This window comes from Sciurus vulgaris (assembly GCF_902686455.1).
Source record: "Sciurus vulgaris genome assembly, contig: HiC_scaffold_331_arrow_ctg1, whole genome shotgun sequence".
Lineage (NCBI taxonomy): Eukaryota > Metazoa > Chordata > Mammalia > Rodentia > Sciuridae > Sciurus > Sciurus vulgaris.
In genome coordinates, this window is record NW_027632716.1 from 956,047 (window position 1) to 967,272 (window position 11,226).

The window sequence follows — 11,226 nt, forward strand, 5'->3', positions numbered from 1 at the left end:
GAGGGTCAATGCACCCTTGGTCCCGGGAAGATGGAGCGCATCGCTGGAGGGGATGGGGTGCGCTATTGTGGGGGAGTCCCGAGGGCGGGTTTCCAGAGTGGGGATGGCGGGAGACCCGGGGCTTGCCCTGTAGTCCCTGTAGGCCAGGAGGTTGGGGAACTCGGGGCATGGTTTCCTGCGGCAGGGATTGCCTTCACACATCCCCAAGGAGCACAGGCGGGGCCCAGGTGCCCCTGATGCTGCCGCAGGGGTGTTTGTTCCCCACCGGGTGTAGCTCTCCATGCCAGGTGGCCCCCGACTTGAGCTGCAGCCATGGGAAACACCACCAGCGACCAGGTGTTCCGGGAGCATCCCGGCGCCAAGGCTGCATGTGCAGAGGGTGACGGCACCCATGCCCCGGGCAAGGAGCACAAGATCATAGTGGGAAGCACTGAAGACCCTGGCGTCTTCCACCTGCCCAACTCCAAGGTACTGGTCTCTGCACCCCTGACTGTGGTGGTGCAGCTGCTGCTTGGCTTTGGGGCTCCTTCTCCTTTCCTTGGCTCCTTTTCATCACACTAAACTGGGTTAAGGGATTTTTTTTTTAATTAATGGGGTAGTCTGGGGCGGGAGGTGTTCTATTGTAAATTCTTCTTGTGGTGCTGCCTCAATATAAGGCAGACATGGAGTTCTTCTTTTCTTGGTGTTTTGACCAAGCCATGAGCCACATTTTCAGGGCAAATACCATAGACACCTCCCCCACCCTCACCATGCTTGGTTCTTCTAACAATTTATAGGTTGTAAGCTCTGTTAGGAAACTTGAGGGGGTAGGTTGTTTGAGCCACTGGCCCTAGCTCAGTTGCTTACATTTTTCTTGAAATGACTAAGTGAATTTTTTCCTGAAACTTTGTGTGTTTGGATCCTTTTTGGTCTTTTAGGAACTCTGCACTTTTCCTCTTTGGCATGTCTGTGAGCAGCCACTACTTGTTAACTAGAATACTTGTGCCTAGTCTTGAAAATCAATAAAGTGCATCATTTAGTTGACTGTTCAGTTTCTGTCCTATATTTTGTAGTTGTTGTGACACAGGCTGTGCTTTCAGGCCAGCTTCTCAAGTGGAAGAGCCAGTGATTCCCAGATAACTCCATTGCGCTGTAGTCCTTCCTTAGCCTAAAAGCAACAATTCATTGCTTCCCTGAAAACCTTGCTTTCAATTGAAGTAGTTACAGGAAGAGGTCAATTGTGTCCCCCCCCAACAGAAAAGACAGATGGAGCTGACAGTATGTGATTACCATCCTAATGTTTCTAATAACTTAGAAGTGTCGGTATAAATACATTTAATTCTTTCTGGTAGGCTGAAATAGAAAAATGGAGGGATTGAGGCAATTGGATATGTTTGAGGCTTTAGAGAGAAATTAGTTTTATTTTCCACAGCAGTAGTATGTGGAATTTGGATGCTATGGTTTATTTTTTTGGATCCCAATTGAGAACATCATCATAGAGGGAGATATAAGAGTGGTTGAAAGGGGCATTTCATGGGGCTTTTTCTCCATTCCTTTCTTTCCTCTCCCACTTCAGAACTTCTTCCTCATCATGGGGTCTGTCCACCCAGACATCTGTATTTCCTTCTTTAAATCTTTCCCAAGGTGATTGACCTCATTTTATTTTTACCCTTTTCCTACATCAATGACTCAAGATTTAAACACATTGTATTTGTCACACCATGACTGAAGTCATTGGTGTCCTGAATTAAAGCCAAATTGTTCTGTGTGAATTGGGGCCTATTCTGGATCATTCTTTCCATCATTCCAATCTTGCCATTTGGAAAACAAGAAAATGGTTCATATACTTCTTAAGGTTTCATCCAAATCTAAGGGTTTTTGACCTACTCTTTTCTTCCCTCAGTATTTTACTAAAACCTCTTAAAACTATAATTTTAATGTTGTTTTCCTTCTTTTACCAGTGGTTCTGCTATTTTACTTAAAGAAAGCAACCATTTTTCTGGTCAGCTGCATTCATTCCTACCACAGAAATGTCATGTCATAAGTGGAAGGGCTTTGCTTGAAATGTTGGAGCATGAGTAGTTTGTGGCTTTCAGATACTAAATGAAAAATCCTAAGTTGTAGAATAATTTATAAAAACAGTGGCACTGGGACCTCCATTGGATGCCAACCTTTTTCAGCAGACTTATTCAATGGTTCTCAATCTTATTTATGTATTGGAATCACCTGAGGTTTGTTTAAATAATTTATGAAAAATTTGAATCATTTACAAAGTAGGGAGAACAGTATAATGAACTCTGTGTACCTCTCACCAAGTTTAGAGATTGATCAAAGCATGAATGAATATATATCATCCATACCCTAATCAACTATTCTTCACCCAATTTTTTGAAGCAAATTACCAATGTTATAACAAATTATGATATACCTCAAAAGGTGAGGTTTTTCTCTATTTTAACATAATCACAGTCTTATCTGGGATGATTTTAAAAATAGATTCCCAGATCCTATTTCTGAATCAGAATCTTAGGTTATTCTTAGGCATATGCAAAAATTCCTGTCTAATGCCACCATTCGGACAGAATGCATTGTTTTTAGAATATGGATTCTAGGTTTTCTCTTATACTAATTCCTTGTAATATTGTAAAAGCCTCTTCAGTTTTCTTTTTTCAGATTTTTCCTTTCTTTTAGTTAATTAAGTAATTAATCTGTGCTTCTGGGGCTGTAACCCAAGGCCTCATGCTTTCTAGGCAAGTGTTCTACCACTGAGATATATCCTCAAGACCTTGGATTTTATTTTAGATTAAATGTCTGGTTTCTCTGACTGTAGTTTTGAGGAATAGTGAGAGACAGTATGGAAAGTAGACTTTTCCATTCCCCACCACCACCACACACAAATAAATCATAAGTAAATAAGCTAGTCATTTTTTTAATGCAATTTATTTTGTTTGGTAATATCTTTACTTAACACTGTATAGAACTTTTTAACTGTTACTAGTTTAAGCCAGATTAAGGCAGGGCTTAGCAAATATTTTTGGTAAAGAACCACATGGTAAATATTTTAGACTATGTGGATAACACAGTCTTTCACAACTGCTTCCACAGTGGCATGAAAACAGTTTTAGATAATAGCATACAAATGAGTGTAGCTATTTTTCAGGGAAAATGTTATAAAAGCACCTGGCTTACCAGCTGCAGTTTGCCAACTACTGGTCTAAAGGGATGGTAATTAAAAAAAAAAAAAAAAACAACTGAGGAGTTAATATTTTTCAGAATCCTGAAAACCTTATTTGATTATATAATGTTTTTGTTAAAGGAAACTGTGTTTTTGCCTTTTAATGTTTGATGTGCCAAAATTTGCATTCCTATACCTCAAATAGAATAAATGTGGCATAGGTGAGCAAGAAAGATTTCATAACCACTTTTTTGTTCTAGTACTGCCTCTCACTAGCTAGGCCAAGTCCTCTACCACTAAGCTACATTCCCAGCCCACGATTTCTCCACTTTATAAAATCAATGATCTGTTTTTAAAATTTTAATTAATTAACTGATTAATCTGTGGTTCTGGGGCTTGAAACCAGGGACTTGCATAGGCTAGGCAAGTGCTCTGGCACTGAGCTACTTCCCCAGACCTTCAATATTAATTTTTTTTGGGGGGGTGCTGGGGATCAAACCCAGGGCCTTGTGCTTACAAGGCAAGCACTCTACTGACTGAGCTATCTCCCCAGCCCCAATGTTAAATTTTTAATGTCCCTTCTTTGTGTAACTTATTAGCTAAAATGGAGTTTATAATTTTTTCATGAAGTTTGGTATCTGTATCTTTCTTTACAGCTGATAATTGAGAGCTGTTTATAATTGCTTGTGAAATATATATACCTTATTTAATTTTTAAAAATATAGCCATCTTTTGTTTTCATTTCTTTCTCTCTCTTAAGAGGTACTCAGAAGCATGTTATAATTGCCTGCCTATGAATTAAACTGGCAGTAGGGTGTAGGATTTTCTTTTTCTTTTTCTTTTTTAAGGGAAATCTTGAGGCTCTGAAAGGGTAAGTAATATATGCAAACTCAAAAGTTAGACTATGATTATGCAGCAGTTGAGCATAAGCCTTTTCACCATTTTTGGTTCAAGTGAGTTCTTTTTCTGTGGTTTGTAAAAATCTGATTTATTCTAATTTTAAGGCTTATTTCCTTAGCCGAAGCCTAGCATCCCTCTCTACCCTAAGAAGGAGAATGATCTTTTTAAGAATTCTTGGGTCACAAATTATTCTAGGGATAACCTTCTCCGTCTTGTAGCTCCCTGGGAACAAAGAGTTTGTATCATAGCAGCAGGATTTGGATGACTCCATAAAGTGCACCCAGCAGTCCCAGCCTACTGTTACCAATAGTCTGAAGGAGGCAAGGAGGTCTTCATTTCTGGTTCTTTCAACAACTGGAGCACGAAGATTCTACTGATTAAGAGGTGATGATAAGTGTCTTCACTGAGGCTGAGGGTCCAGGAATAGAACTTGACCTGATATCCTTTCTAATAAGAGTGAACAGACTGGAATTCCCATCTCCACTCACTAGGCGATTTCTTTGGAATATGTCCTTTTATGTGACCACTGAATATCTATGGCATTGTTTTTGAACCTCATCATGAGTCAGATGCTTTACCACTTAGAATATCATTACCTCAAAGGAATTTATAATAGCTTTGTGGGTGTATTCTTTAAGGTGGTGTTACACAGGTCTTTTCTATGCTTGGAGGAAGCCTGTAACTGACAGAATCTGTTGCTCTGACTTCTGCACTAAAGCAAAAATCATTGTAAAGTTTGAGGTGGTGGTGTTATGTGGTACTTGTAGAGCAATGATGAATTAACTGATTATTAGAATGGCCCAGATAACCAGATAGGTCATTTTCCAGTAGTGGCTCACCAAAATATGGAAAGTACCTTAAGGACTGCTATATCCCAAATCTGTTAACATACTTATATTTGTGAGGGATCTGTTCTGCTAGAGTAAAATAGTTATACCAAGATGAATCATTTTGGGAGACCATTGACTATTTTTTTCTAGGCATTGGTTTAAGAACCAAAGTTGTTGGAAAGCATGGCAAACATATGTCCAAGATGATATAGATAAAGAGATTGGATTTATACATTATTTTTTATACAAGGGACAGAGTGTCTTAGGGATAATGGGAAGTCATTGGTATAATACTGTAATTACCACTTGGTTTTCTATATTCTATCTTATTAAAGGAACTTGACTGACATTCTGTTTTCTTCTACAGCCTTAATGACTTCATTGCCATCTTGAATCTCTCTGAGGGGAAAGCAACAATACAAGTTTTTTTGTAGATGGCAGTGGGTTCATGATCCATCAGAGGTAAGGCTTTGATCTCCAAATGTCACCATGACTTAGCAACCTCATTTTAACTATCATTGCTCTCTGAATTGATGATAGCAGTTCCCTTACTTTAAAAGATCCCGCACAATAAAAGATGGAGATGCTGAGTGTGATCATTTGCAACCTTTAGTAGATGCAGAGAGGTTGGGTGGAAGAGAGGGATTTGAAAAGGGAATTCAAGAATATTTTTCTGCTTATTGTTTCAGCCTGTGGTTACCAGTCAGCTTGGCACAATTAACAATTTAATCCATGTAAAGAAATCTGATTTTGAAGTGTTTGATGCTTTAAAACTAGACTCTATGGAAAGCTCTGAGACAACTTGTCAATGTAATTTTATAATATTTGCTCTCTTTTGCCTTGTCTTTCTTGTAATCCAGAAGTCGTTTTCAAATTTCCTTCTTGAAAGTGGTCTTTTAATTTTGTTTTATATTTCCATTTCTTCTCAGGAATCTTCTGAATCCTGCATATATGTGCACATATTTTTTATATAAACATTTAGATCCACTTCTTTATATGAAAAAAATCTCAGTCTAGTGTACTTTAACTTTTTAACCCAGTATCTACACTAAGACATTTATTTCGTATTTCAACCCCATACACACAGACACAGATATGCAGAAGTGTAATATGTGGTGTAATGTTTGCCTTTATTCCCTGTGATGCATTCTTTTCTGTTTTTTAAAAAATATTTATTTATTTATTTATTTATTAAAGTACTAAAAATTGAACTCAGAGACCCTCTACCAACTGAGCCACAACCACAACCCCTTTTATTTTGACGCATTGTCTCACTAAATTGCTGTGGCTGGCCTTGAACTTGAGATTCTTCTGCCTCAGCCTTTTGGGTCACTGGGATTAGAGGCCTGTGCCACAGAACATGGCTGCTATTGTAATTTTTATAATCCATTGGTGGGCTATAGCCTATTGTTTGAAAACTCTTTCTAGTAATATTCCAAGTTTTCCATTGACCTTTGGTGGTATCACCCAGCAGAGACTAGATGTGCCTTGTATGTCTTATTAAGCTGCCTCAACTTAACCTGCCAGTTTGATAAATTGGTTGGCAGTTGTGTAGTTTTATGAGACCCTACAAGTATAGTAGTCCTTGGGGAAAAGTAGCTTAAAAACCAAAAACCACACACACAATAGCATGCAATTCTTTTGCATATAATCAAAATTTTGTAAATTTTTGAGTTAAAAAAATCCCTGGTAGTGGAAAAGACCTCTATTTACTTTTGTTTCTTTTTTTTTCTTTTTTTTTTTCCTTGCAGTGCTGAGGATTGAACTTTAGGGCCTTGTGCTTGCAAGGCCACTCTACTAGCTGAACTATATCCCCAGCCCCTTTTGTTTCCTATAATATTATTTATTCCAAGACCTTCATCTCTACTTAGTTAACTATGTCAGTAAGGCAAATATTCTCCAAACCACATTCATAATTACTGTTTTGCTACTTTACAGAAAGAGCTATGCCTATCTAAGGAATTGTGTGCTGTATTTACAGAGTATTCTTCTCTCTTTGAGATCAAAGCCTGCCTCTGCTACTAAGTAGTTTTACCCTTGTGGACAAGGCTTTCAATTCTTTTGATTCTATATTCCATAACAGTAAAAACAGGGGTTGGACTCAGTGTTTCTCAGCAATCACAAGTCCTGAGGTGAAACATATTAATAATCTCAGGGCATAAGAGTGACATGTAGTTTCTAAAATTGCATAGTATAATACTTATTTAGGAAATTTTGGATAATAATGTTTTCATTATATAAGCTCTCAAAGTTAAGCTAGACATGCTTCTTCACTGGTGGGCAGTGATTTAAAAGGGTTTAAAGATACAAAATTAAAATATGAGGCCACTGGTAACTACATTTTTGCATTATATGATACTGGTAAAGCAACCAATGAACAGTAGTCAATCATAACTATACATAGAAAAGACCAGCATACATTTGAAATTCTTTCATCTAATTTCCCAATCCATTGAGGTAAGCCTTAGAATACATTTTTACTAGGTTTTAATTTGCACTAAGTTCAGTTGAGCCAGTTACTTAACCAATTTGTATTTTTTTTTTTTTTTGGATTATGATGATGATGATGATGATAACAAAATTTAAAAAAACTATTCTGTGTACTTCCCAGCAGTGTTTTTTGGATCACATGACATAATAACTGGATGTGCTTTGGAAAGTTTATAAGCTATTGTATAATATCACTGTATTTATTAATTTTGCTTTTGCTTCATGTATGTTTAACTGAAATCAGTTCTTTAAATGAACTATTATAATCTTCCACTGGAGAGTATAAAACATTTTTTAAAAATCTTTAAACAAAATCAGTTTTCTTTATTTTTAATTTTTTTCTTCTAGGATGCATTATTTCTACTTTTGAAATATGATGTATATACCATAAAATTAATCCTTTTAAATTGTACAGTTTCATAAGTTTTAGTATATTCAGAGTGGTGTTACATTACCACTAATTCCAGAGCATTTTTATCATCACCAGAAGAAATCCTGTACCCATTTGAAGTCATTTTCCATTCCTTCCTCTCTCATACTCTTATCAACCACAAGTCAACTTTTTGTCTTTATACATTTGCCTACTCATGGTGTTTTTGTGTGACTCTTTCACTTAGCTTAATATTTTCAGGGTTCATCCATATTGAAACATGTATCTATTTATGACACAATAATATTCCATGGTATGGACATACCATTTTGATTATTTGCTATTGATAGACATTTGTTTTGTTTCTGTTTTTTGGTACTGTAAACATTAACATACAAGTTTTCATGTGGGCACATATTATATCTTGGATATAATCCTAGGAATGTAATTGTTGGGTCATGTGGTAACTTTCTGTTTAACTCTTTGAAGAAGTACCAAACTGTTTTCCAATGTGGATATGCTATTGTAGATTCCCACTGGCAATGGGAATACTGTAGTTTGAAAGTTCTAACTTCTCCATCTTTGCCAGTACTCATTAGTTTGTCATTTTTCTTATAGCCATCCTACTGAGTATAAAATGGCATATTACTGTAGTTTTCATTTGCATTTCCCTAATGACTTTTGCATATCTCTTGTTCTTATTGCTGCATTCATTGTAATATCAGTAATCTTAGAATTTGTAACATTGTTATCTGTTGCTTGGGTGGGGGAAAAAGGAAATCTAATCTTTTTCACATTGTTTGAAAGTTTACAAGGCCTCTTCATATCCATTATCTCTTTAGTTTCCTCAATAACATTGGAAATAGGGCAAGGATTCTTTTTATTTTTATGGATGAGGAAACTGACTGTGGTAAAGGCATTTTCCAAGGTTGTATGTAAAGCTGATAAATAGGGTAGCTCTTCCTGAGCTCAAGTTTATGACCCCTCTCCTCTTCATAGAATCTTGTTGCTGTGTTGTGCAACTTTTTCCTTGTAATACTTGACACTTGTAGACCCAACAGGTTAAAAGTTATAATCCATGCCTTCTATATTTAACATTAGTGGCCATGTATTTTTCTATGCATTGTCCTAATTTTTATACATTTCCTCTTATTTGTGGAAATATATTTTAGATCTTTCCAGCTCACCCCCTGGTCCTTATGATCAAGAAATGTATATATATTTATTTGAAGACAGATTCAAATCCCCACCCATCCATCCTCCTCACCTACTCCAAGTTATTCTTAACAAGGACACTAATACTTCTGTAAGTATCTTGATACTTTGGCTGGAGGGTCTTGGGAACTATTGGATTAATTTGACCAAATTTCAGTAATCCTAGAGGTTGGGATTATTATAAAGGTATATTGAGATTACAAATCATATACATGGGAATAGCACTATAGACTCCTTTTACTAAGGCTTTGTTGTTAGCTTATTCAGGAACTAAAATCAAAACTTATAATTGTCTCTTTTCCTGAAAAAAATCAGGACCACAGTGTATTCTAGAACCAATTTCTGAGATTTCTATTCCAACATGAGATAAGGAATACCTATCATTTGGGGATATACAAAAGAGTTACAACTTTTGTTTGCATATAATTGACTTCTGTATTCATTCTCATTGATTTTCACTAGGATTACTTTTTCCCATTTAATGCAAATCTTCCATAGTTGTTGTAGTTAAGATTTTTGTTTTAGCTTTATTAAGATTAGCAGATCTTGATGGTTAAGAAGAACTTACTTATTAGCCAGTGGGTCATTTGTTTTTAATTTCGTATCTGTGTCTGTGTTCTCACTAACTGACTTGTCCAGTGATTGAACAGTCTATTTTGTTTCCCAGTTTCTTTTTGTGTGGCTAGAACCTTTATACCATCTAATTATTTGAGTTTATAGCAGTAAGACATCATTTTCAGAAAGTTAGGTTTAGCTTCTAGTTCAAAGAATGCTTAAATGTGATACTAAGACTTCTTCCTCACATTTCAAATGTGAAATTGAGCTACTTTCAGGTGCCATTCTTGTATATACCCAAATGCTTGCTTCTCTCCTGTACAGTAGGTAAAGGAGAAATGTGACCAGACTTGCCCTGTCCCCTCTAACTTTAGAGTCCTCCCTGGTTTCTCTGCTATTTTAGAGTCTGTGATGAAAATTTCTTTTCTGTTCTATCTTGTCATGTCTGGGGTTAGGCTGTTAGAATAAAGTTATATATCTCCGTGACTCCCAAACTAAGCTGATTATCATCAGAATGACCTGGGAAAGTTTGTGAGCATACAGATTCAGTGGCTACATCTCCAAAGATTTCAAATAAGAGCATCAAGATCCAGTCACATCTCAACCCTTTTTGTGTTAATTTTATTTTGAGACAGGGCTTCACTAAGTTGCTGAGACTGTCTTTGAACATGTGATCCTTCTGCCTCAGCCTCCCAATTCACTTAGATTATAGCCATGTATGGCACACTGCTTTTATTTATTAGATGTGTATAGTTAGATTAGGGAAATCACTGGTAGAACTGACTGTAATAGATTATATGGTAATATAGAAAATTTAAAAATATATTGTTGAATTTCACTTTTATAATTACCTTGTGAGCTATTATTTTTAACCTTAGTTTTATAGATAAACTAAGGCTCAGAGAAGGTCAAATTGCCAGTAATTAACAGACAGGACTGAGATTCAGTCTCCTTATCCTAATTCCATGTTATATCCTCTGCATCATCATGCCAGGTTTACCAAACAGCTCTTTCTTTCACCTCCTTCTCATTTATACAAAATTTTTGCTGGGATTGTGTGTGCTGGTGTGTTTTACTGGGGATCAAATCCAGGGCATGTGCATGCTAGGCAAGCACCCTACCCCTGAGCTCCACCCCAGCATTTTTATTTAATTTTGAGACAGGGTCTTGCAAAGTTGCCTCGTCTGACCTTGAACTTGTCTTAGCCTCCTGAGTAACTAGTATTAAAGGCATACAAAACCATGACCAACTGAAGTTCAATTTTTACCCACCTTCTGTCATATTTAGGCTTTGTGTCAGCATACTCTGGTCAAAGTGTTAACCTGAGATGCATTCACTATGGATAATAGAGTATGGGGGGAAATTTAGGAAAATATATTTTGTTCTAAATTTGATTGACTTGGGTTCTTTGGCTACTGAAAAAAAAAAATGACACTATGATTCCATCAAGGCCAAACTTGAATTGGCTTGTGCTTTCTAAAGCATCTTTTTCTGGTCTACTTGACTTGTGGTCTTTTGCTTTATCCCTTCTAAACCCACCCCACCTCTCCTGCAGTGAAAAGGACAAATAACAGAGGTGGTTCAGGGACATCCTGAATCTCTCTTCCCTTTTCCCTCTGGCCTATGTGGTAACCATCCAGCAGCACATATGCAGTTCTGGAATGCCATCTGCCTTTGCCTAACATCCCCTGGCTCCAGGGCACTTAAATTGA

At 36.8% G+C, this 11,226-nt stretch overlaps 1 pseudogene across 1 annotated transcript; it reads left to right on the top strand.

Moving 5' to 3' along the window:
- Nucleotides 1-292: 292 nt before the first annotated feature.
- On the top strand, nt 293-9,050 carry LOC306652619 (5'-AMP-activated protein kinase subunit beta-2-like; annotated as a pseudogene). Its single transcript has 5 exons — nt 293-468; nt 4,273-4,438; nt 5,252-5,346; nt 5,574-5,694; nt 8,917-9,050. The product of its transcript is annotated as a 5'-AMP-activated protein kinase subunit beta-2-like (transcript).
- The last annotated feature ends 2,176 nt before the right edge of the window (nt 9,051-11,226 follow it).